Source organism: Nipponia nippon, unplaced genomic scaffold, assembly GCF_047370975.1.
Source record: "Nipponia nippon isolate SJK-2023a ecotype South Korea unplaced genomic scaffold, ASM4737097v1 scaffold_1, whole genome shotgun sequence".
Lineage (NCBI taxonomy): Eukaryota > Metazoa > Chordata > Aves > Pelecaniformes > Threskiornithidae > Nipponia > Nipponia nippon.
The window spans coordinates 56249416-56273285 of record NW_028262290.1 but is presented as its reverse complement, the minus strand read 5'-3'; the positions used below and the strand labels follow the sequence as shown (position 1 = coordinate 56273285).

At 39.8% G+C, this 23870-nt stretch overlaps 1 long non-coding RNA gene across 1 annotated transcript in view; it reads left to right on the top strand.

Moving 5' to 3' along the window:
- The window catches only part of LOC148057387 (uncharacterized), a 40992-nt gene extending 20898 nt beyond the window's left edge, over positions 1–20094 (top strand). The window contains exons 2-6 of the long non-coding RNA XR_015704607.1: positions 77–2323; positions 6300–6393; positions 8291–8404; positions 9930–11281; positions 16793–20094. This is a non-coding gene — a long non-coding RNA (uncharacterized LOC148057387). The remainder of the gene's footprint in view (positions 1–76; positions 2324–6299; positions 6394–8290; positions 8405–9929; positions 11282–16792) is intronic.
- The last annotated feature ends 3776 nt before the right edge of the window (positions 20095–23870 follow it).

Sequence of the window (23870 nt, the reverse complement as noted above, 5' to 3'; positions counted from 1 at the left end):
CTCGCTTTACTCCGCTAGCAGGTATCGTGACTGCCTGTTCTGGAAGGAGAAGTCATCCAGGCTGTCCCTCCTGCAGGTGTTGGATTCCTGCCCTGTCCGACGTGGAAGGTTTGTGTCAAATAAAGAAAGCAAAGCACAAGATCCGTATGAGAATTTTCAGTGGATTTCAACCTTTTGTGACATACATCAGTGTGAAAAAACAAATCCCTTTGGACGCAAGTGTCTGTAATAAATAGGGGAAAATTGGAGAAACTGGTGAGGTTTTTTTTGGTCCTCCCTTTTCCCCCTTTCTACCCAGTTCTGTTGATCAGGGTATTTAATGTTGGAACTGCTTGCATCTATGTTTTGACCTCCCTTGATCAGAAAAAACAAGACTAAACATTTGTCTTCTTGGTCTTTGATAAACATTCTCATTTACAGTATAATTCAGTCAGTACAGTACAAATATTGGAACTGAAGAAAATCTGAGTAACACAGATTCTTCTTTGGATGTAATAGGTTGTTAGAAACATCGGTCACAGGTCCATCCTTGTGTAGACCCCTTATTGTTCAGGTCTTCCGATGAGGAATGCAAATGTATTTTTTTCACTGTAAAATAAATTCACATTTTGCGAATAACAACCAAGAAGGAAGTCTTTTATACCGATGAATACTCAGCATTGCAGATTTGCAAAGCATCAGCTGATGTTCCAACATCCCTTACCCTATCCTCCTCCTTTCTCGGGAGGAATCTCCGCTGCGCTCCCCACCCTGGCTTTCAGTGATGCAGCCTTATTAAATTCATGCAGTGCACAGTGAAAGTCTATCCACATATATTTTACCTTTGCAAAAATTGTGATCTGCTAGTTGATGCTATGAGTATCGAGTACTTTTAGTAAATGCACGATAAAACAAAAAAACAGCCTTCCTTACAGTGTTCTCCTTCGTCCAAAATGTTACCTTATTTTTCATCTGCTTATTTGTGTTGAAAGACCCTTTTTTACTTCATATAAACATTCAAAAGGCAGGATGAACTACACTAGAGCAAACTGAATTTTATTAAAACGATTTCCTGGCTGCATTATGGATTCGTACTGATAAAATGATCCGTTGGGGCACTTGTCGGGGCAAAAGGCCAGGTTAGGCAGAACCACAGTGGCTCTGCCCTGCAGAGTTGGACCTGGAGGGCTCCTGTAAAGAAACCTGTCTGCATGGCGAGACAAGAGCCCCGCTGCATCTCAACAGATAGCTCTAGACAAAGCCCAGAACGCTAAGCAATGCACATATTAGAACAATTTAAGATGCTGAGTTTATTACTCTTTCACAAGAGTAATAGACACATATATGTGTATATTTGCACATATGTATTTGGCAACTCTTAGTGTAATTAATGTCCTTTTAATAGAATACTTTTCATTCACACAAATCAGGCGGGATGTGGTGCTAGCTCTCTGGTTAGATTATTGCCTTTTACATTTGGGTTTACTGCAGTCAGTGGTTGTTTTCCTGCTCCTTATTCTTCATTTCCTCAATGCTGAGAGCTACTATCACCATTTTTAATTTAAGTGCTGCTACCAGTATTTGATATTTTCATTTATTTGTTTTCACTAATTATTTAGTTGCTTATAAACCTCATTTCTGTACTTGTATACTATCCTGAGATGAATTCTTAAAACACTTGAAAGACTGCCTAAAGCAGAGCAAGTATAATGGTGCAGTGACGTTCAAGCACAAATTACACATTCTGTTGCTAAGCCAAATTTTTATATCCCATTGAGAATCTGCCCTAGGCATACAGTCTAAGAATAGCAAAGGCCATGTATGATTAGATTCAGGGACTGTTCCTGTGTGGATAAATTCATAAATATTCATTTGTATACTATAAAATATATAATCACAGTAATTTATTAAATATGTAAGTTAGCTCAATATGCATTTTTCAGTTGGACTTCATAAACGTATTACTAGGCAAGGGAAAAAGAAGCATTTGGAAGCATTTGTAATTTAAACTCAGTCTATTTATCAGATGACAATACTAAAAAAATAGATGGGAAACAGCGTGGCCTCGAATGGGAGTCTGGCATCTGCAACGATCTGCAGACTTGCCCGTTGGCTTTGCGCGTTCTGCCTTCTGCATGCACTGAGCCGAGGTGCCAAAGTCCTTCCCGCGCAGGGCCTGATGCGGCACCGCAAAGCACGTGCATACAGCTGCTCAAACCGCCAGTGACTCCGAAGAGGCTCTTTTACGGACCGCGACGATTCCAGACAAGTGCTTTTCCAGTGTGACCCACCCAAAAGGCAAGCCGCATTAAGGAGAACAAGGCTCCCTGTGTTGGCTCTTTTGGTAAGCGTCTGGAAACGCAGCAGATGATGTACTTGCGCCCGTGTCTCCAACAGGGCAGGTGTGCACGGGCCGGCGAGAAATGGCCAGAGCACCTCTTCCTGTAACCTCGCACCCTCTCCCCAGCAGCCTCACAAGCTCTAATTGCGTGGGGTAGTAAGGGAGAGAGGGAGAACACTACGGTTTTCTGCAAATGTAGGCTGGAGAATTATTCTTGCAATCAAATAATTATTTACCGTGTCATTGGATTTCTTTGTTAGCATGCATTATGCCAAATAATTGCTTTCAGGCTTTTGTTTTAAATGGAAATACACTAGGGATATTTAACAACTGTTACATTACTCTCCATCTTGAAATACAAAAATAAACAAATTGGCTTTCATTAATCTTCAATCCATTATTCATGTACAGGCATTCGCTGTATATTTTCTGACATTCAAAAGTAGTACTTCCAGCCATAGCAGTACAAGTAATATTAACCAATCATACTTGAAAACATTCAATTTTAATTATTCTGTGATACATGCTCTAACATTAAGCAATATAAATAGAAGTAATTTGCAGTGTAGGGTCTGTGAATGTTGGCGAGCCATTTGAAGAGATTCTTCTGAAAAGAGGTCGTCTGGAGAGAACATAAATACTATCAAATATTATCACAGGCTTCTTATCACATTAAAACACCTTCAATCAGTTCTGCTGTCAGCTATGGAAAAAAGAAAAAGAAAAAGCTATTAAGATCTTTCTGAAACCTCAGCATTACACACTGGTATGTTCATATTTACACCAGTACAGTGATCTATTTTAGGAAGTGTGAAAACACAGGGGACAAACAGAAGAGATCATATTAAATAATTAAGACCTAAAAACATTGGAAAATAAAACATTCTCAGTTGTGATCTTCACATTGCAACACTGAACAAAAAACTGGCTTATATACCCAGGAGTGTTTCAGATGAAAAAGTGTTGCTATCCTTGTGACAGACTTAATTAATCAAAAAAATATATGTACTAAAGAGCAGAACCAGTGTAAAGTATGATCTGAGACCCATTTCTGTAAGCAAAGTAGAGACAAAGCAGGCAATGAACGGCCTGCCTGTTCAACACGCTCACCTGAGAACTGTAAATATTAGAACAGATATTTATTAGCATTATCGAAGGAACTCTTCCAACAAAAGGTGACTGTGTGGGTAGTGTTGAGGTTGTACATGGAACCACTTCTGTGGAACGTTTTTCTTTAGAGAAATAACTGGAGAAGGACAGAGACTGGAAAGAAAATGAGAAGGCACATGGAACATGGGAAAAAAACCCAACCCACAATTACTTAGCCACAGCGCTGAATAACAAGTAAGAATCAAACTGGAAGTGAACACCAGGGAATGCTGCTGTAGGGGAAGGCTGGCTGGGATGATAATAATCTTTACTATACCAGGGAAACCTGGAAGGTGTAGTAGGTGTTATAGCACCTGAAAAGATACCTCTAAAGAAGGAGCATGACACTGCCACAGGTAACTGGCCATATATTCTGTGCTGGTGGAAAGTGGTATAGCTCCACCGAAGGAGAGAGAACTGAACTGATTTTCCTCATCCCAGGACCAGGCCTACTGGTTTGTGAAATATGAGCTTTTACAGTCCGTTCTATACGACAAATATATTGCAGTTCTTTTGTTGATGACCACTTTACCTCCATGGCTTGAGTACTAGAGACGATAAATTTGTGTCTGTTCCACAGTTTGCTTGAAGCAAATGGTAGCAGTACCAGTAAACGATGGAGAATGCCAATGAAAACAGGCTCACGCAGTACTGGGTACCTAATGCAGATAAAATGCTTGTAACCTTGGCATTCTTTATACAACACCCACGGAATGAATAAGAGGAAGTTTTGCATTAGCTGTGGAGACATGAACTCAGTAAAAATATTGATACATGGTTTAGCCAGTTATTTTGTTTTATATCATAAAGGTTGATATATATTTAAATACAGAAGTAATCTGTGCTTAAATTCAAAGATGACTTGTTGGCATTTTCCTTCATGATATAGCCTGTTCTGTATACAGATGGCATTACAGATTAGCAACACATGATATGTTTTTTTTCTTTACAATGTACTTCTTTTACAACACACTGCACTTTATTCAACATGCCTACACATTGCTTATGTTCCTAGATGTTGCTTTAGTGTTACTGACATCTAATGAGCAAGCCTATACAGTAATATGAAACACTCTTCCACTGACAGAATAAGGGGTGGTGAAAAACATCTTAATGGCATTTACTATTTGCACAAAGACATTGTACAATTTTATAAGTCTCTTGATTAGATTTGTACTGGCTACAAATGCAGTTGTTTCAATATGCTGTAGCAGTTTAAATTTCACCTTTATGTGGAAGTACATTTCATATTATGTATGAAAGTGGAAATGCCCTTAAAGTTTAGAACGAATATTCATTTAAACTGTCCTTTATTTCTACTACTCACATTATTTAGAAATATGTAATAATACCTTAAATGTGCCCATATGGATAGCTATTTGTGCTGGGAATGAAATAATCGTCGTTGGTATATAACTAAGGCTTTGTTATCCAAAGATGAAGACCTCTTTTAGAATGTGATTAGGAATTATTATATTTATTTCACAGACAGGAAAATGTGAAGCAGACGTGTACTGACCACCAGTCAGTCACAAGAAATCACCGAGAGCCGGAAAAGAACACAAGTCCACTGACCTATAGCCTGGCCTCCTATTCCACGGACCACGTTTTTCCCCTAGTCTGAGAGAAATTCAGTTCCCAGTGATCAGGCATTCGTAATCCCTGGTTTGCAGCATGGGAAGGGCACTAGGAACAGATTCTTCTCAATCAAACTATGAATAGAGAGGGATGAGGAGGTAAATGCATTCGCACACTTAGCGTTAGACACTTAAATGCCCAGGATGGGAACTTGCACTCCTTCCATAGTTAACTGACTCTCCCCCGACCACGTACAGAGCCTGAAGAGCTGCTTTCCTAAGTTAGTCTCCCAAGTCAGGTACCAAAAGCTATAAGGAAGAACAGCTTCCAAATAGTCCACAATTTAATTTTACTTCTTATATTGGTTCTGTATTCAGGCTAGATATTAATTTAAGCTTAAGAATGTTTTGATGTGTAAATAAACTGCTGTAAGAGACACCACTTTTCTCTTCAACAAGGCTATGAAAGGCTGGTGTGACTTCCATTGGCATCTCCTGACTTTCCCATGTTAATCATCCGTGAAGTTCAAACACCATTCAAAAAAGGGATCAGCGTCTTTTTGCAGCAGCTTTGAACTTTCTTTATTCAAAAGGGCAGCTAGAACTATGATTAGGTACAGCTAGTCTTCATTATTTAGCTCATTTATTATTTATGCCTTCCTCCCACAGTGCCTGTGAACCTCACGTCTTGTGCTGGCAGAGATGGGAGTCTGAATGTTGCTCTACTTGCTTTCGCAAGCTCCAAGGAACACAGCAGTCCCTGTGGCATGGCCTTTGATTCATAAGCTGGGCTTCAGGGTGCTGACCAAATGCAACCAGTGATGTTGCAGCCTCTTGCATCCCAAGCAAAAAATTTACCAATGCACTCTCTCTACCTTTCAGGCAAGCAAGCAGAGATGAACCCCCCTCTACACAGTTACTACCTGAATGTACTGTAATTCTTGCCACTCTCTCACCACAGTCTCTCCCCACCTCATGCTGAGTAAATTATTTTTGACATTTTGTGGGTTATTGTATTATCAAGTTCTGCAGGTCTTCGGGGCTGGAAGAGAGGTAACTGTAATTTTCAGTGGAGATAAATGCAGGAGGGACATAATGGGATGGAGTTTTAGGCTGTTTACCTTTTGGCTTCTGATGGTCAGTGTTACTGGCTTTTTACAAAGATCGTGCATGACCAAAATGGTGACAGCTTTAGTAACAATTTGCGTTGCCTTGTCATACTCTTTAAGAACAAGTTTCCTTTTTTTCTGCAGTACGCAGCTTTCGTCTTTCTGGGATGCCTTCCTCCCTGAATCTTTGTCTGTGAAGGACTAGCAGATGGAAAGGCAAGAACTTGAGAACAGCCTGGTGGGTCTTGAGTGGGTGAGGTTAAAGTGCAATACAGTAGAATTGCTAAAGTAGATTTGAAATTTCTGCAGAGCTTTTTTTGTTCTATTCTAAAAAGAATAAGTAAAGGTTTAGACTACGAGTTGTTTTAGAAGGAGGGCAGTGCAGAAAAGGAAAACCAGTGACCTACTTCAAAAGAAATTAAAATGCATTAAACCTCTTGGGGTTGAGGTTACAAAAAACCAAAAAAACGCAACACAATGAATGTGTGCATGAAAGGAGACATTTTCATTTCTTCCCTAGAGACAACAAAATTCTACCAGGAAAGAATTTGACTTCTGGTCAAATTATTATTATGCAGTTGTCATTATTATGCAGTTTAAAGGGAGATTTTTACTTTGCCTAGTAAGAGTTTTAGGGCGCTGACTTTCTAATGTGTTAGCATCTTGTCTGAAAGCAAATGCTTCTCACCCTGTTAGGTATCCTAGGGCACAAATAAGTTTCTGCCATCCTTGTCTATTATCCTGTTTATTATAACAGTTATACTGTATTTCAGTAACTTTTTTTTTCCTTTTTTCCCCCCCCGACTATTATTACATGAACACCATCCTGGATGACCAGAAGCTGTTTTTTATTTATCCATTAATCTTTGATCTGTTCACCTTGGATGGTCCTTCCAGGACTTAATACTTCTGTTGGCATAGCCCTCCCTATCACCAGGTCATATCAGCCTTTCCCTTGCATCAAAGTGGGTCCCCAGGGAAGAAGTCTGTTTTACCTAATGTAAATCAAAACATTCAGACCTAGTCAGAGCTACCTCCGCAGCTCTATGGATAATAATTACAAGCACAGGAATTACATTTGTCTTATATCCAAAGCTTTGAGAGTAATTAGGCCTGTTGGGAACAGACAGGGCGATTTGATATCTTTGTGGATTATTAGGATCCAGCTGTTCCATACTTTGATACCCGTGGTGAAACAAACTGCTGCCAAGTTGACAGGAGCGTCCTGGTGCGCAGGTCCTGCTTACAACATGAGAGGCTCCTACACGTGTGTCCTCTGCACACTCACACCTTTCCAGGACCCAGCACCAAGCCTGGGTGCCAACAGCGTGACTGCGCCAGAGTCTGGGCCAGTCTTTCACCACCAAAGCTGACCCAATGATTCATGATCGCCAGACTGGAACAGGAGATAGAGGAGCCGTGTACCAGACCCAAAAACATATATGCCTTTACCTGTCTGCAGCTTGCTATTTCTGCCACGATAGACGCTGAGGTTTCAAATTTCTCATTTGTTTTCCTCTTCTGACCGTGTTTCTAAGAACTTAATCTCATCCTTTCTTTTGGTTTCTGATGCCCACTCATCACACTATCTTTAATTATCTTCAGGCTTCTCCTCACTCTTCTTTGGTTTATCCTCTTCACAGATCTAGGCATGATTTAACCTCTCCCATCTTAATCAAAATAGTGCCCTTGAACTCATCTGCCTTTCCTGCTTTTCCTCATCACCCTTTCTCTTTTCATCTCTCAGCGTACTTAACAAACAGTTTACAATTGCTATCTGGGGTTTCATAAAAAAAACCACTCTAATGCAGCTTCTGCCCTTGTATTTTGCTGACACCTAAGTCTATTATTTATTTCCGTAACTGTCACATTCTTTTCTCTCTCCTGAGTAAACATCCTAGTAATTTCAATCTTTCCCCATTCACAGCCATTCAGAATATTGCTGCAAATACTGTTTCTCCAAATTTGGTCACAAAATAAAGGAAAGTTCTGCCTTTCCTTTATTCTCCAAAGGCTTTTTTTCACTTTCAAGGCCTCTCCCCCCTTATAAAGCTGCATTAGCAATATTTTTATTTCTTCTATTCAGTCCCCATAATTATTTTGATCCAACTGTACAACAGCTATTTCTTTGTCAGAAACTGGGTGACAACAGGAACTATGGGACCAACAAATACACCAGGTATCATCGTGCAGCCTGACAAAATCCATGGTCTGATCTGCACTACACTGCTAACTGTCGCTCCTCAAAGGTAAGCAAGGACATACCTTGGCACTGACTCATCAACAGGAATGCCTGTCTCCACTGCAGGTGCTGTCGTATAGAACGTTCCCTCTGTCCTGGACATTGTCCTCATACAGAGTGACAAGAGATTGCTTGGCTTGGAATTGCCATCTCATGTTTGGCATGAATTCAGCCATCTGGGCTGCAGGATGGTGAGCTATGCACCAAAACCAAACACGTGGGAGCTCCCGGGCAGGCTGGTGCCGTCAAGGCAGTGGTTCTATGGAAAATCTCCTCTTCTGTTACACTATGATGCCAGTCTGTGTTGCCCACTTGTTTCATGCTTTCCCTGTGCTGCCCACTGGGGAGAAGTTTCCTATATGTATGAATATCTAAAATAACCTTCCAATTCCTTGTTAAAGTTCTTCTTTGCTCTGATATCTAAAAAACCCATGACAACAGTTAAGAGTGCTGGAACTGATACCAGTCACGCTGATGAATACTGTTGTGTTGTTTCCATGTGCTTCCCCATCTGTCCCATAAGCACTTCTGTCCTCTCCTGTTTAATGCTTTGATTTAACCTTCTGGAGACAAGGATGGGACGTGAGAAGGGCTTTACTCAGAGGAACTGTTCCAGTAACAAAACTAGTTCTAATATGGGTCCTTGCAGAAAAAAAGCTATATTGGAAATTACTGTAAAGACTTGAGTGGAAGAGTGGTGTGACGGGAAGGGGAACCAAACCCCAGTCCTATTGCAGATTCATTCTTCTCTCTCACAGTTTCTCATCAATTTGTGATGTGGATGATTCTAAACTGCCAAATGTAATATTTATAATCTCAAAATCTGCTCAAATCAGTAGATGTTCAGTGCTTAGAATGCTGTCTTTCCTATTTTGCATGCTGTAACGGTAACTTGTGTTAAGTTATTCCTATTTATTCTGAAAGTACAAAATGTGTTACTTTGCTCTTAATCTGCACAGACTGGAATCATCTGCTGTGGTTCACAGTTGAAGAACAAGAGATTATAAATTCCATCTAGTATTTATACCCAGCCCTCATTAAACAAGTAACCGTTACTGCTACCAAGTTTTAAGTCAGACAAGTGTACAATTATAACCTTACATTTAAGCATGTGAATGACCTATTCCCTTTAAGAAAAAAAAAAAAAACAAACAAACACCGAAACATTTAAATACACATGTATCTTTTGCTTCTACCTAGTATTGGGTCTGGCTGAGATGGAGTTAATTTTCCCCATAGCAGCCCTCATAGTGCCATGCTTTGTACTGGTGGCTAGAAAGGTGTTGATAACACACCAGTGCTTTGGCTACCGCTGAGCAGTGCTCACAGAACATCAAGGCTGTCTCCCCAACATTCCCCCCTCACCAGTAGGCTGGGGGTGGGCAAACTCTTGGAAGGGAACATAGCCAGGACAGCTGACCCAAACTGACCAAAGGGATATTCCATACCATACAACATCCACTCAGCAATAAAAGCTAAGAGAAAGGAGGAGGAAGTGGAGGCATTCGTTATTTATGACATTTGTCTTCCAGACCTACTGCTACTGGTACTGAAGCCTTGCTTCCCGGGAAGTGGCTGGACATCGCCTGTTGATGGGAAGTAGGGAATAAATCTTTTGTTTTCCTTTTGGTTCTGCATGCAGCCTTTGCTTTTGCTTTTATTAAACTGCCTTTATCTTGACTCACAAGGCTTTTTTTTTTTTTCCATCTTATTTTCTTATTTCCCCGTCCTGTTCTGCTGAGGAGGGGAGTAATAGAGCAACTCGGTGGCACCTGGTGAGAATGCAGCTTTTAGTGGCTCAGGTACAGGAGGAGTGACTCACCTGAGAACAGGTGAATCAGTGACTCTAACTCCATGCTGAGTAAAAGATGATTTGACAAAAGAAGGAAAATCATGCTGTACTCGGTTGTGGGATCTGCTGGTTTGCCTCCAGAATTGCAGGAAGCAAGAGTCAGCAGGGATAGCTGTGCAGTGAGAAGACCTATTTGTGAAATATTTGTGTTTGCATTGTACCCAGATGTACTACAAGCTTGCTTGAGTTAAAGCAGAAACACGAGGCATCCTGTTTGCCTTGCATCCAGACACACCACAGGACTGACTGATTTAGGGTAGGAAGTGAAATATTGTGTAATATCTGTTTGCTTGGCATAGTTGCACAAAAATAGTAAAGCCAAGATAACTGTACCCAGTCTGCAAAAACTTGAAGGAATCAGATGGCCAGCATGCAGTCTGCAAACAGGTAACACCCACCTGAGGAGGCTGGACTGGACCTGCACGCAGAAGAGCATAAAATCTGTCTGACAAGCCAGAACAGACTGGTTCTGACCTAGGGAAAGAGGAAATAAAACTTTGGACCAGACTGGCCTTGATCCATGGGAAAGCTGTATGTAAACATGAGCGATACACAGTGGAGCTTGGGGAAGGGAGAATATGCCCCCTTTGGTTGTGGCTTCCCCTGCCGGAGAGCTCTCAAGCTCAGCCAACGCAGCCTTGGAGGCTAAGAATCGTCAAATGATGTAGCCATCATAAACCACAATGCAGCGTCAGTCTCACAGTATTGTAGACGTAAGGCTTCATGTTTACGTCTGTATGTTTAATTAATGCTTGATTTTTGATTGTTAACAGATGGATTGCCTAAAAGCTGAGTATAAATAGAAGGCTGCTTGAATTATTGACTGGCTCATTCTCCCAGAACTCTCTCATTATGGTGGTCCCCAGGTCCTAGCTGTAACAGTTGGGGAAGGGCTGTTTCTGCTACCCACACCAGTTTACCAGGCTTTGCAGGGCCTGACAAGAAACTCCTGCTGGGAGGAATAATACCACACAGAAGCTGAGGAGAGGAACAGGATATCTGTGAATCCAATGGACCAGATTTCCTGTGCAGGTAGATACTGGAGTGCTTTTAATCCATGCAGTGGACACTAAGTATTCTCATTGGTTTTGGATATTCAATGTATGTAGATAGAATTGTACCCTACACTTTACCCATGCCTACTGTCTGTCATCCTCTGGCAATCAAAATACTGATTCAGTCTTGGTCTTAAATCCACCTAAATTACACCAGAGGTGAGTTTGGTCCTGTCTGATTGGTAAGTAGATTTTGCTTCTGTCCTAAATAAACTAGGGAAAGAAGTAAGAGCAGCAAGGCTAAATGTGTTAGAGCAGATTTGAATCCTTATTTAGCTTTTTTTCCATGATGCAAGTCTTCAGCTCACTATCTACCCTTATGTCTCCTAGAACGTATTTTCAATGATGATGCTGCACTCTTTCTGGAACTGTTTACTCGATTTATTTGTTATATTTACACAACATTTTAAAAACAAGATAGGTCAAATTTTTTCCTGTTGACATAATTCAACAGGCTTCACTTAGGTTTGGCTAGAAGGAATTTGGTCCAGTTAGTTTTGTTTACAGATTTATTCAAAATTAGGAAATGCTTTTAAACTCTAGGTCTGCACCTAGCTTTCTGGTTGACCTTAGGACTGGAAAATGCCAAGGCCCATTTTTCGCTTGTGAAAAATGCCACTTAGGAACAAATGTAAGAAGCTTCCAGCTCCTTATCGTGAGATTTTTATTGTATTTTCTGTAAAAAATCTGTCAGCCACCAATTTTTAGACTGTTTTCCAAGGAAAAGTTCTTTCCCCCGTCCTTTTAAGACAACAGATTTCCCCATAATTACACTGGTTTGACTTCTAGAGGAAGCAATACACTAAGATCTAAACTGTTGAAAGGAGGAACCACAGAGCCTCTTGATGGATTTAATCTACAGTTGGTTTAAAGAGACTGAACCTTTCGCTGTCTTTAAATATATGACATGTATTTTGTGTCATAGAAAAGGTTTTAGCAGAAGGGGATGATACAAGGCAGTGTTGTGACCCTCTGAGTGCCCCAGAGAGATTTAAACAGCATAAATTACAGGCAGAGTTCCTCAGTCACAGACACCCTCAGAACTGGGTAGGTGTAAAACTATCTTAACATCTAAAGATCTTGTAAGATGATTCAAGCACAGCACAGAATCTCACCTCGGTGCTTTATATCACTGTACTTCCCATATGTCATTATGAATATAACACTTCTATCTCAATCTGGAAAGGCCTGAGATAACGAGCTTTATCCTCACAGCATTTTTATGCCTGGATAAACACTATGATAGCTTGGTTCTAAAGGTCTTAGCCTTTATAGCTAAGCCTTATAGCTGCTGTAATCACCCGACTTCAGAGAAGATACAAAATATAATTTCAGCTCCTTTTATCCTATATGATGCAAAGAGCATATGTAAGTCTGGTTAGGCAGCCCTCCTATCTGATTTAAAAGTGTAAAACTTTTCTCCTTGTGTGTAATACTGCAGCATCATACTTGCATCCAGCAATACTCTTTTGGTTAAAAACAAACACCTAGCAATACTCTTTTGGTTCAAAACCATCAAAAAGTGATACCTTTTCAAGCAATGCATACTTAAATGTGGAACTTAGTGCTATGCAGAGCAATAAATGCCAAACCGTACACATGTTGAGAAAATATAAATAAGACAAAACCATTAAAAAAAACAACACCAAAGGCTATTGAGCACAAATATCACCTCTGTGCTGGCAAGTGCCTGAGCTACAGGCTGTTAGGAACTGGAGGAATTTGCCATCAGTATTTGTTTCCCCTGTTACCACGTGCCCCGTGCTCTACTATTGGCCACTGCTGGACTGGAAGGATCTTCAAGTGTGACCTCCTGCAGCCATTTCCATTTTCGTATGTTACGTTTTTTAACATACAAGTGCAAAACAGAGATCTATGGTGATACCATATTTTAGGAGGCAAAATCATAAACACTAAGTCCCAGTGAGGATGTTTTTCAGATGTTCAGTTCACTTCAAACAACACAAGAGGGAAACTTTTTAAAGCCTTAAGGTTAGTGTTCGTTAAAAGACTAGGTTTAAGTCCTGAAGAATGTGTGTATGCTTGAAAGGGTGGCATTTGTGAGACTGCACTATTATCTACTAACAGATACGACTCTTCTTACAAGCCTTGCCTTTCTTTGTTTCTTTATGGTGAAGACTGTATTTAAAACAAGGTTTAATAACAACTACATTAGAGCTTCTTCGTGAAGGTTTGGCTGATCGATTTAGTCTGACTTGTTATCATGAAAGAAAAGGGTGAAGTAAAGGGCAGGCTTTAAGAGATGGATAGTCACTCTGAGCAAACTGCTGATTTCTGTTAGAGGCAGTACCTTGTTTTGCCACAGCTGGTGTCTCCATTCTGTGATGCTTTTGCATTGCAACAGAAGAAGTAGAGTGCTGCATTTGTGAATTTTAAAGGCCAACCTGATAGAAAATATACAGCTAAAATTCAGAATATTCCGAGGAATATGCACAACTATGCCAGTAGCATCCTGTAACCTTTTAGATTAACCCAGCTGGTTACGCTGCCGATAGCGGACATACGGACATACCACTCCACAGTCTTGTTATTTATTGCCACCCAGTGGACGTTTATGTCCATTGCTCAGGTCTGCGGTTACCTGGGCAAGATGCCACGTTTGAACAGACCAGACAAGATCTGAGCTGGTGCCTTAGCTGAAACCCATCTTCAGCATTAGTTTAACCGGAGCTATTGCACTGTGTACTGAAGGTGAGGAACGAGCACCGCTTTTATTTAGCTGCGGGGTAACAACGTCTCCAGGTACTGCTGTTTCCTAAGTAAGTGTGAGCCTTGACACTTCAGAGGTGAAAAGAAAGAAGCAGCCGTATAGAAATACCTATAGAATCAAAACATATTGAGCTGGTAGAGCAGACTTCAGTGTTATTTGGGTAGTTGCATTTTTCATGAGATTGGCAATCAGGTGGCAGGCACCACCAGGTTTGTTATATAAGCATGCAAAATTTTAGGAAATAAATGGCAGCATGAAGTACTAGTCAAAGGGTTCATCGACATGAATTTGAGAAGACTACTTTACTCACAGTAAGCGTGTGAATTATGCCCATCATCCTAAATGAATGTCGTGATATGCTGCATGGTATTCTATTATGTATGTGCTATAGATATACTATAGGAAGAAAATCCAATTTCTATAATTTTGTAAATGTGCTAGTTAAACAACTCATTACTACTTATTTTAATCTGAAATATATTGAACAGAGTGTCTGGTAGCTGGTATTATGCAAAAATTCTGTTTCCATTCATCTATGATTTGCTTCAGTGATTTCTACTTTTGGATTCATCCTGGCCTTGTATATGCCCATTTTAAAATATTGGTAGTAAAGTATTTCTACTTTAACCATAGTAGCATAAAGTCTCCAGACATGTCTAAGAGATATTGTTTGTATATTCTTAATAAATAAAGTGTGGTGGAGTAGATAATTCTGTTATATAGTATCCCATTTATTAGATACATTTTCATTAGATAGATAGCTACTAAGTTAAACACTAGAAAGAACCTAAGCCAAACGTTAGGAAGAAAGCACTGTACAGCCTTTTTTTCTTAACTGTACCATGTTCTAGATTGCAATGCTTAATAGCTAAAAGAATCACACTTTTGAGCTGTGGGGGTTAGGTCTTTTCCCTCTCAAGAATGCATCACTGAAGCATGACACTTACCAAAACAAAAACTTGTGAACAATGCCCGTCTTCTGAAGAAGGCACTTGAACTCCCAAAGCATTTTGAATGTCAGAAGGGAGACATTATTTTACCACCCAATCAATAGATGGCACTGCTCTCTCCTACTCGGAGAAGCGTTCTGAGAAGGGCCTCCTTGGCAAAAGGTGGGAGCTGTCCCAATGCAAAAATCCACTTCTATAAATTTTAGAACATGTCTTGATATGCAGAACACATGCCTGCGGTAGACAATGTATGGTATTTACAAGCTACAGAACATATGACACAGAAGGAGGATGGCTACCAGGGAGATAATGTTGTCCTTTGTAAATCTGAAATACATCCTGGAAAATCTTTGTTTACAAAAGTATCCTCTAATGACAATATGCAAGATAAAATAGAGCAGGCACCAGATACTCTTCACCTGATCCTGTGGCTCCCTTCTTTGTCAGAATAATTTGCATTATTTTGAATGGTTCCTTTCATGAAAGATGTTAGAAAAAACTACTGTAAAAATTAAGGGCTATTCACACAGATTAAATTTAGCCAAGGAAACTAACATCCTTTTGCTTATGCTATAGCCAATGGGATGAGCTAACTTCTTCTACAATCCAGAACAGCTGAAATACTGTATAAAGGAACTAGCTATAAAAGAAGCTCTGGGAAATTAGTGCCCTAGGAAAGACCTAAGAACATCACTGATTATTATAACCAAACTTCATAACTTTAAAGAAAAATGTGTGCACATTGCTCTGACCCTGCAAAGCTCTGGCAAGAGATTTTATGCTCAGGAAGAACTCTGAGCAAAGTGTAAGCTGGTATACAAACTTGTCCGCTTAAGGAAGTGCTATGCTTCAAATATATGTGTATTTGCAAAGCATATTCTTTTCCTATTGCCGCCTTGTGACCAGGAAGATAATTTACAGCAGTTCTTGGAGAAGAGCGTGCACTGCTTTACACTGCTTTGCCAACAAAATGGCTATCATCGGAGATTTTATGGGACAATTCCACTTTAGCTGGAGGGTCTCTGCAACAAATGCTGCCTGAAACAATCCAACATGCCTTCGGGGATTCAGGGAGCGCATCGGCACTGCAATGTTTTGGGCCAGCATAGAATGTTTGGGTGTCTTACTATCCAAACGATAAGTAGTTTCCCAACTATGGAGACAATTTCTCCCACTTGAATGAGCCCAAAAGGAGATAACATATCACGCCATATATTATTCGTATTTATATTAATTCAAATGCTCAAATCTTTCCAGGAAACTGAGGCCTATAATTTGATACAAAACACACTTATGCTTTTACCCTTAGTGACAACATTTTTCATGCAAATAACAGATATCAAAACATTCAGCTGCAAGCACAGCTTTGGGATTTGCACATGTAAGCACAGATGTACGCACATGGAGCTCCACTTATTGAAAATGTGGCCCAGTTAATGCTTTGGTTCATATGGGAGGAAGAATTAAGAGGCACTAATTTGCATGCAAAATTCTAGGGATGTGCAGCTCCACATAATAAAATTTTAAAGCAAACTAAATAATAGGAACATATTGCCATCATTTTTAAGTCCCGTATCACCAGAAGAACTCTTAGACATTTTCTTTATCGTTGTAACATGTTAATGACTCCCATAACATCTGAATCCATCCATAAGATGTCAGACCACTTAATCATTTATAAATGTTCTTTTCCACATGGTTTTTATGTTTTGAAAACTGAAGTGTTGTCAGAAAACTGTAAAACCTGGCTGAGCGAGGACCTCAACATTAGGTCTTCTGATCTTGCTTTTCCTTCTTTATTCTGCAGGTAAGCAAATGGATGCATACTGTTGGAGGTCGAATACTGAGCTTCAGCACCGCTTTTACTTGCCAAGCTCATGAAACTCTGGTTCCCTGCTACCGCAATCCTTTATCACGCTTAATGCAAGGAAGAACAGTAATCGACAGGCCAAGCTCTCTACATACATGTTGGGTACCTGGTTTTTCCAAAATACCTTGAGTTTGGCAACCAAGAACTGGCACTTGACTCATTTCTTCAGTGCTGTGTCCTGACTATCCTTGGAAGATGCCTCTGATGAAGTACTGGCTGTGTATCCCACTTCCCACTGAAAACTGACTTTTCTTAAGACAAATGGAAGTATTTTAAGCATTTTTTTTAATCTTCACAGCCCTTAGAATTCCTAAAAATCTCCAAGCAAAACTAAAAGTGATTTATTTTCAGAGCTCATCAGTTCCTCTTATTTATATATGTGTGAGGACACTCCTGGATGTGTAAGAAATCTTAATACAACCAAATCTTCATCCCCGAAATGGCAATGAAGAATACTGCCTAAGTCAGCACACATTTTTATAAGCTAACCTTTGCAAGGCAGTAGCTTGTGAATAGCAATTTCTCACCTCCCTTGCTATGCTGCAATTTAGTCCTCTGGAAAGACGTTTTAGGTAAATTTACCAAAGGCAAATGTAATGATGATGATATATTAAAAGCTCCCAAGCTGGTTAATCTTTAGAGGCAATGGAAATTTATTGAGAGCAATAGAACAGCCTGCGCTAGCCTCCGGTCACAAGATTAAAATGTGTTTATTTTTAAAAACCTGAGTGAGGGTTGAACTTCACAATCTATTATTTTCCACACTATTGCACTGAGGTCAAGGAACCTTTGGTGCTAGACAGGGAAAACGCAGCAGCCTGGATGCCCAGTGCTCCCCGAACACCAACAGGGTCTCAGTGTCAGAACTGAAATACAAATCCCCAATAAGGTGAGCTAGGGGGTAACTGTTCCTCTGAGATGCCTGTATTCAGGATTGTCGTGATAACACACGTAGATGCAACACCCACTGTCTAACCATCTCATTCTGTGGGCTACCATGAGATATAACAGCTTATGTGATAGCAAGTTTGTGTTTTGCACACTTTTTTTATTAGTGGGGGAGAAAGAACCTCTAATGCAGAACTGAAGAGCTTATTTAAGGCTGTTTTTCTCTGGGGAAGTTTATCATCTCTATCGGTTTAATTATATCACTGAGAGTATGTTAATTTTAGTCCCCTTGTGAACCTCTATGTGATTTTAAGCTTGTTTTCATTTTGGCGTAAAGTGCTTTTGAAGAGACGTATATTAAATGGAAAAGAGACATTCCAAATCCTATAGAAACTTCCTATAGAAGTTGTCACACTGTCTCAGTAGTAGCAGTGAACTATATTCCTACAGCTGCGTGGATAATTTGCCTTCACAGGCAAGTTTCTGCTTTGAAGCAGAGACTCCATATCCAAAAACACTCCCATTTTATTTCCCTGGGGTAGCAGTGGTCAGATGCTCTACTATGAGTTGTGAACCAGTTACGAGGTGGGGAGGGAGAGGAATGTTGATCCAACACTTAGTTATGTTGGCTATATAACTAATTTCACTAATGGAAATTTCACTAATGGAACATAGTTTTTCACTAATGGGTTCCCACCAGAAATATTTTAATTGGTAGCAGCTCTTTCGTAATACACCATTTCTGACTGTGCACGATTGCAAATTACAGAGGGGCTGGAAAATACACCAGAACACCTGATTCTCCTTCATCTTGAAGATACCCAATGCAATTACTGTACATAAAAAGACCCGAAAATAGATGAAAATATGATCTACCTTTAGACAGAGCCTTTACACCACCAGAGTGACATAAGCAGTCTGAGAGCAGGAAGAACCAAGTTTAGAGTAGCAATGGCTGTAGATAAATACAGAAAATATGGTATTACTTGGGAAAGCACTACCAGTTGAGAAATGAAAAGATGTAAACCAGGAGCTGTACCCAGCATATTAAAAGGATTGAAAATTGATATCTATTCTTCATACTGTTATAATAATATTTATTCATGAAATTGGTAACTGCAATTGCTGTAAAGATTTGGCATATGAAAAAGACAGATTAGTGTTTGAAAAAGATCATTAGTGCTTTAAGAAGTGTGAAAAAAATTGAGCATCTGAAGTGTGGTATTGCAAAAACTAGTTTAATGCCGGAAAAGGCAGAAATTTAAAATATATCTCATCTATAAGCTTTCAGGCATTACAACTTCTAAGCAGAGAGGCAATCTCCTAAACCAGACCTCTGCTAAGCTCAGGAAGAAAAGAACAGAAGTATCAGAAATATGTGTCTGGCAAAAGGCTTATTTTACTGCCCCGAGTTTGTGATTGAGGGAGCAATATATACATATAAATATATAAAATAAGATGTGAAAATGTGTATATGTTTATTTATAAGTCCAGTGATTATACTTTACAATCAAATAAAAGCAACATCAAGACAATATTACTACTGAAATATCCAACTTCAGCCACAGCTTTGGTATCTAGGTATATAAATACAGACGTACACAGAGCTCTATCTTCTGAAAATCTGGTATTGACAAAATTCTTGGTCAGGTGGGAGGAAGGACTACAGAAGCATCAGCCCGCATGTAAAATCCTAGGGAAATACAGCCCTTAATAATGTAAATATGGCCCATACCTCAGGCAACCGTAGTTGCAAAAATTACGGTGACCGCAGGCTAGCGATACCAGCTGTTTTCTGTCACAACCGGGAGTTTCACTGTGGTGGTTTCAAATTCAAACAGTCCAGAGATTTTGTTGCTATGGCAGCATCAGCCCTCCACTGCCGAAGTCCAAATACATGCGATACCATCCAAGTCCTTTCACACATGCCCATTTTATTTCATAAGAAAACCTTGGAGAGCCAGCATTTAACCATGCTAACGCAACGACTGTGCTGAGTAAAGTTAAGGTGATTGCTTTTAGGAAATATGTTTCACGGCATTTAGCTTGATGACAAGAACCATGACTCATAACACTGAAGAATGTTTTCATGGCTAATAATAGGCTGCAATTAATATTTTTCCTGAAAAACAGTTTCTACTGTTACATAAGTCTGCAGGTGATGATCTCAGGGCCTGTATGATATTTTTGTTTCAATCAGTCAGATGGTAGAATATTCTATAAAAATTGAACTGGGTGTTATTTATACTTATGTGAGTCCTATTACTAGAGGAGCACCTTGCATCTTCAGTGTATTCATCCTCTCACTGTCCCTGTGAGGCAGGACAATGTTAATTAAAAGCTATTTTAAACCTGTGGATCTTGCTTGCACATTTGAAATATTTCTGCAAAGTGTGACATTGATATATGTGACATACATGTATGTATGTTGGCTTAGCCAAGAAAAATAGCCCTTCTCTTTTCAGATTGCCACACTATTAACCTGTTTCCTGCATCAGGGAACTCACAGATGGAGATTAAAAGAGATTTTTACACGGTCACGGAGGCCTGCGAGCAGGAAAATTGTTCCCTGGTTTCTCAGTTTCCCATTTAGTGCCATAACACGAGGCTGCTCTGTTCAAAGACTGCAGCTGGGTGCTGCTGCACTGTTCTTCCAGTTTACAAGGAAACCAGCGGAGCTACATCACTTTCTTGCCATGCTGAACTCCCTGCAACTTCAGAAAGCCATTTGCAGCTAGCTGATTTGTTCTGCTTGATGGACTGAATATTACCACTGTGAGCTCTAGGCTTTCCTGTACCCACCCAAGTACAAAATCAGAGGGTTTCTGCATGAAAACATCTCACTTTTGACAGCTTCCTCAAGATATTGTCTGAAATACGAGAGCTTGGGCTGGAGGCAAAGCATTGCACAATGTGGGTGAAGAAACTTTCAAAATAACGCATAGAAAATTCTGTGAGGAGATCTCTCAAGCTGAGGGACTCCTGTGTATGTTTTTCTCTGAATAAGGACTGCAGGGTAGCGATAAATAATTTGTACATACTTACGAGTAGCCTGGAAGCATCTCTGAATTCCTCAATCAATAAGTCACCAGATACTTCACTTTTAGAATCATATTTCAGTATATGTTTGGGTTTTTTTCTTTGCATAATGAATTTTGTTGCCAGGACTTGGCAGGTCTTTGTAAATGCAACGATGAAGACATGGGCACCTCAGTATGTTCATGTTAAGACTGCACCGCACTTTATTCCTGTCTGTTTCCATAAGAGAAAAATGGCATTTACCTTCAGGTTCTGGTAGAAAGGACAGCTTGCCACTTTCTCTCCAAGACTGGAATTACTCAAGCTAAAGGGAAAAGAAATTTCCATATGTAGACTTTCTTGAATTATTGCTCTGAAGATAGTATTTTTCTATCAAGTACAAGGTCTGAGATCTAAGAGAAAGGGAAGCAAGTGAAAGTGGAAGAAGAACTGTCAGATGACTGAAAATTATTGCTTGGAAAGTGTCTACCTATCTCAAACTTTTCTTCCCGTCATGAAGTATATAGTATCTTGCTGATTAATTCATTATTTATATCCTTAAATCTAGACATTTGTTTAAATGAATACAAAGGTTGAGACAGTTGCAGCCAGAATACTGAAGGCTTTTTTATACATAAAAAATAAAAGCAGATGCTGCATCTGTCTTTAAAAGAGCTACAGAGCTTGTTCTGAGGGCAGTAAATCTGACTTTCATACTAAGCAAATCTGTAGAAACTGTAAGAGAGAATAAAGTCAGTCAGTGGGTGAAGTGTAAATATGAGACATAGGGGAAAAATCAGCTCAAATTTCTTTTTATTTGCAAGTTTATTACAGTCTTTTGAAGGTGTCGATGAGCAGATGATTACAGTTGTTCATACACATGGATTTTCAATAATCTTTCAAAAAGATTTCTTACCAAAGGCATGCAAAGCTATCATGATCTAAACCAGAATATCTCTCAGGGATTAATATTGTGTTGAAAAATAGGAAACAAATGGTAGGAGTCAGTGTTCTGTCTTCACAAATATATTTCACATTTAATGAACTTCTTGCCATTCATCTCGAAAGGGTTGTACTTGAGCTGGGAAGGATGCTGAGAAGAATGGCAACATTGATCTGCAAAGTGGAACAACTTCCACAGAAAAAGAGTAAGTAATCTAGAGCCCTTCAACTTGGAAAACAAACAGTGGGAGGGAAGGGGGGCATGTGATACATTTTATAATACCATGAGTGGTACAGAGAAGGTGATTAAGGAGTGGCTGTTTGTTATTTCTCACAGCATGAGAGCTACAGAATACTCAGTGAAATTATTTGGTATCAGATTTAAGAGCAAACAAAAGCAAGTTCTCTTTCCATAGGATGCATGATTAAATCATTAAACTCAATGCCATTGAGTCCAAAGTATAAGGGTCTTCAAAAAGGATTTAGAAACACTTATTGGAGACCCTCTAGCTCATGACATCCTAAATCAGGTGGCTGCAAAATGAAGCAGGTAATTAATGACTTTGAAGACATTGTAAGTTCAGGATTTTACCTCTGCCATTTATGACCTGGTAGTCAGTCATTTTGATCTAAATGTGATGTATTAATCCTGTAATTGTTCCCTAAGGAGATCTTTTAAGTGTTGTAGGTGAAAAACAACTGCAGTAAGACACTGTCACCTTAGTGAACGCCTATAAGTGAGCAGACTCCAGGGAACTGCATTGCTTGAGAAGTGTGAATGCCTTTATGGACATTACGAGTCATTATTTGTGTTCTATTGCTGTGAATAAATACATGCCTCTTGCTCAGCTCAGTTCTGCGAAGACATCTTTCCACACAACTACATATGAGATGGATGGATTTCTTGTTTTGTTTTGTTGTGTGCATGAAACACTGCATGCCATCCTAATCTTCTTTGGAAGAGCCTGGCTCATTCACCACTCCTTCGGCTAACTAAGAAATGACGCCAGGAAGTTTTAAAGCCAGTCTCTACAGTGGTTTTTTTAGGCAGATTAGCAACAGTCACCTTTTAGAGACTCATAGCAGATGTTTTTATAGTGCTGGAGAGCAAAAGGGAGTGCAAAATATCACTCTGAAAGGCTGAAGCTAGAAATGTGGGTGAAAAGAAATACAGGCTTCTTTCTTCCACTCTGGCTCTGCATGCTTCTTGCCTGACCCAGTCCAGAAAGATACTTTTGCAGTTTATTCATTTGCAAGAACTATTAGTTCCTAATGTGGAAAAAAGCTGCCAGTTTGAAGGCATTTAGATTCCTGAGGCATCCAACTGAGCTGCTAATGCGATGAATCACCTGCAGTATACAGTGCTGGGCTCAGCATCGCTTTGCATTCAGCCTTATCAGCCTGCTGAAGTTTGGTCCCTCATGTAAACCCACAAGGTACAGGTATCATCTTATATGGGCAACACTCCCGCCTCTGAAGTGGGTCATGTCTAAATAAATCCAAATGCACCATCTGGCATTTGAGTTAGCAGCAGGTATTGGCTTCCTCTGAAGTGAAAGAATTCAGTTTAAAAACAGCAAGCACTTTCCTTGTTTTGGGGTAAAACTGAGGGAAGTCCACAGATTTGTTAAGGGCCTAATGACCAAATTAGCTTTGGCAAAGGAAAGCAAAAGAGAACAATGCTTAGAGTAGGATTAATCTATCATGTGGAGTACATACATGAGGACTCCAGAATGATCTTTTCACAGGGTATTTTTCTTATATGTATGTGAAAAGCAGATGGCTCACTGTTTTTGTTTTCCACCTGAACTCTGGCTTTCTTACTCTTCTCCCTAGTTTTTGGTTCAGTCTGGCTTTCCTCTCTCTGGCAGCAGAATCGTGGTTTACTCTTTCCCATCTCAAACATCTCTTCTTGACCTTATTTGTTTCTCCAACCCCTTCCCCATCTTATTTCACCTCACTACAAGTGATTCCACTTTCTAGATCTTACCCATTATTTTCAACCTCATTTGCAACTCCTGGCTCATGGAGGTTTTGTCCGGCCCACTGCCTTCCTTCTTCCAAGTCACATCTCAGAACCAGTGCTCCTTCATTTTCCTCAGCCTGGTCTAGGGAGGTAGACTACATTTCTTAATGGTTGGGATGTACACATGTACGGGGGAAGGAG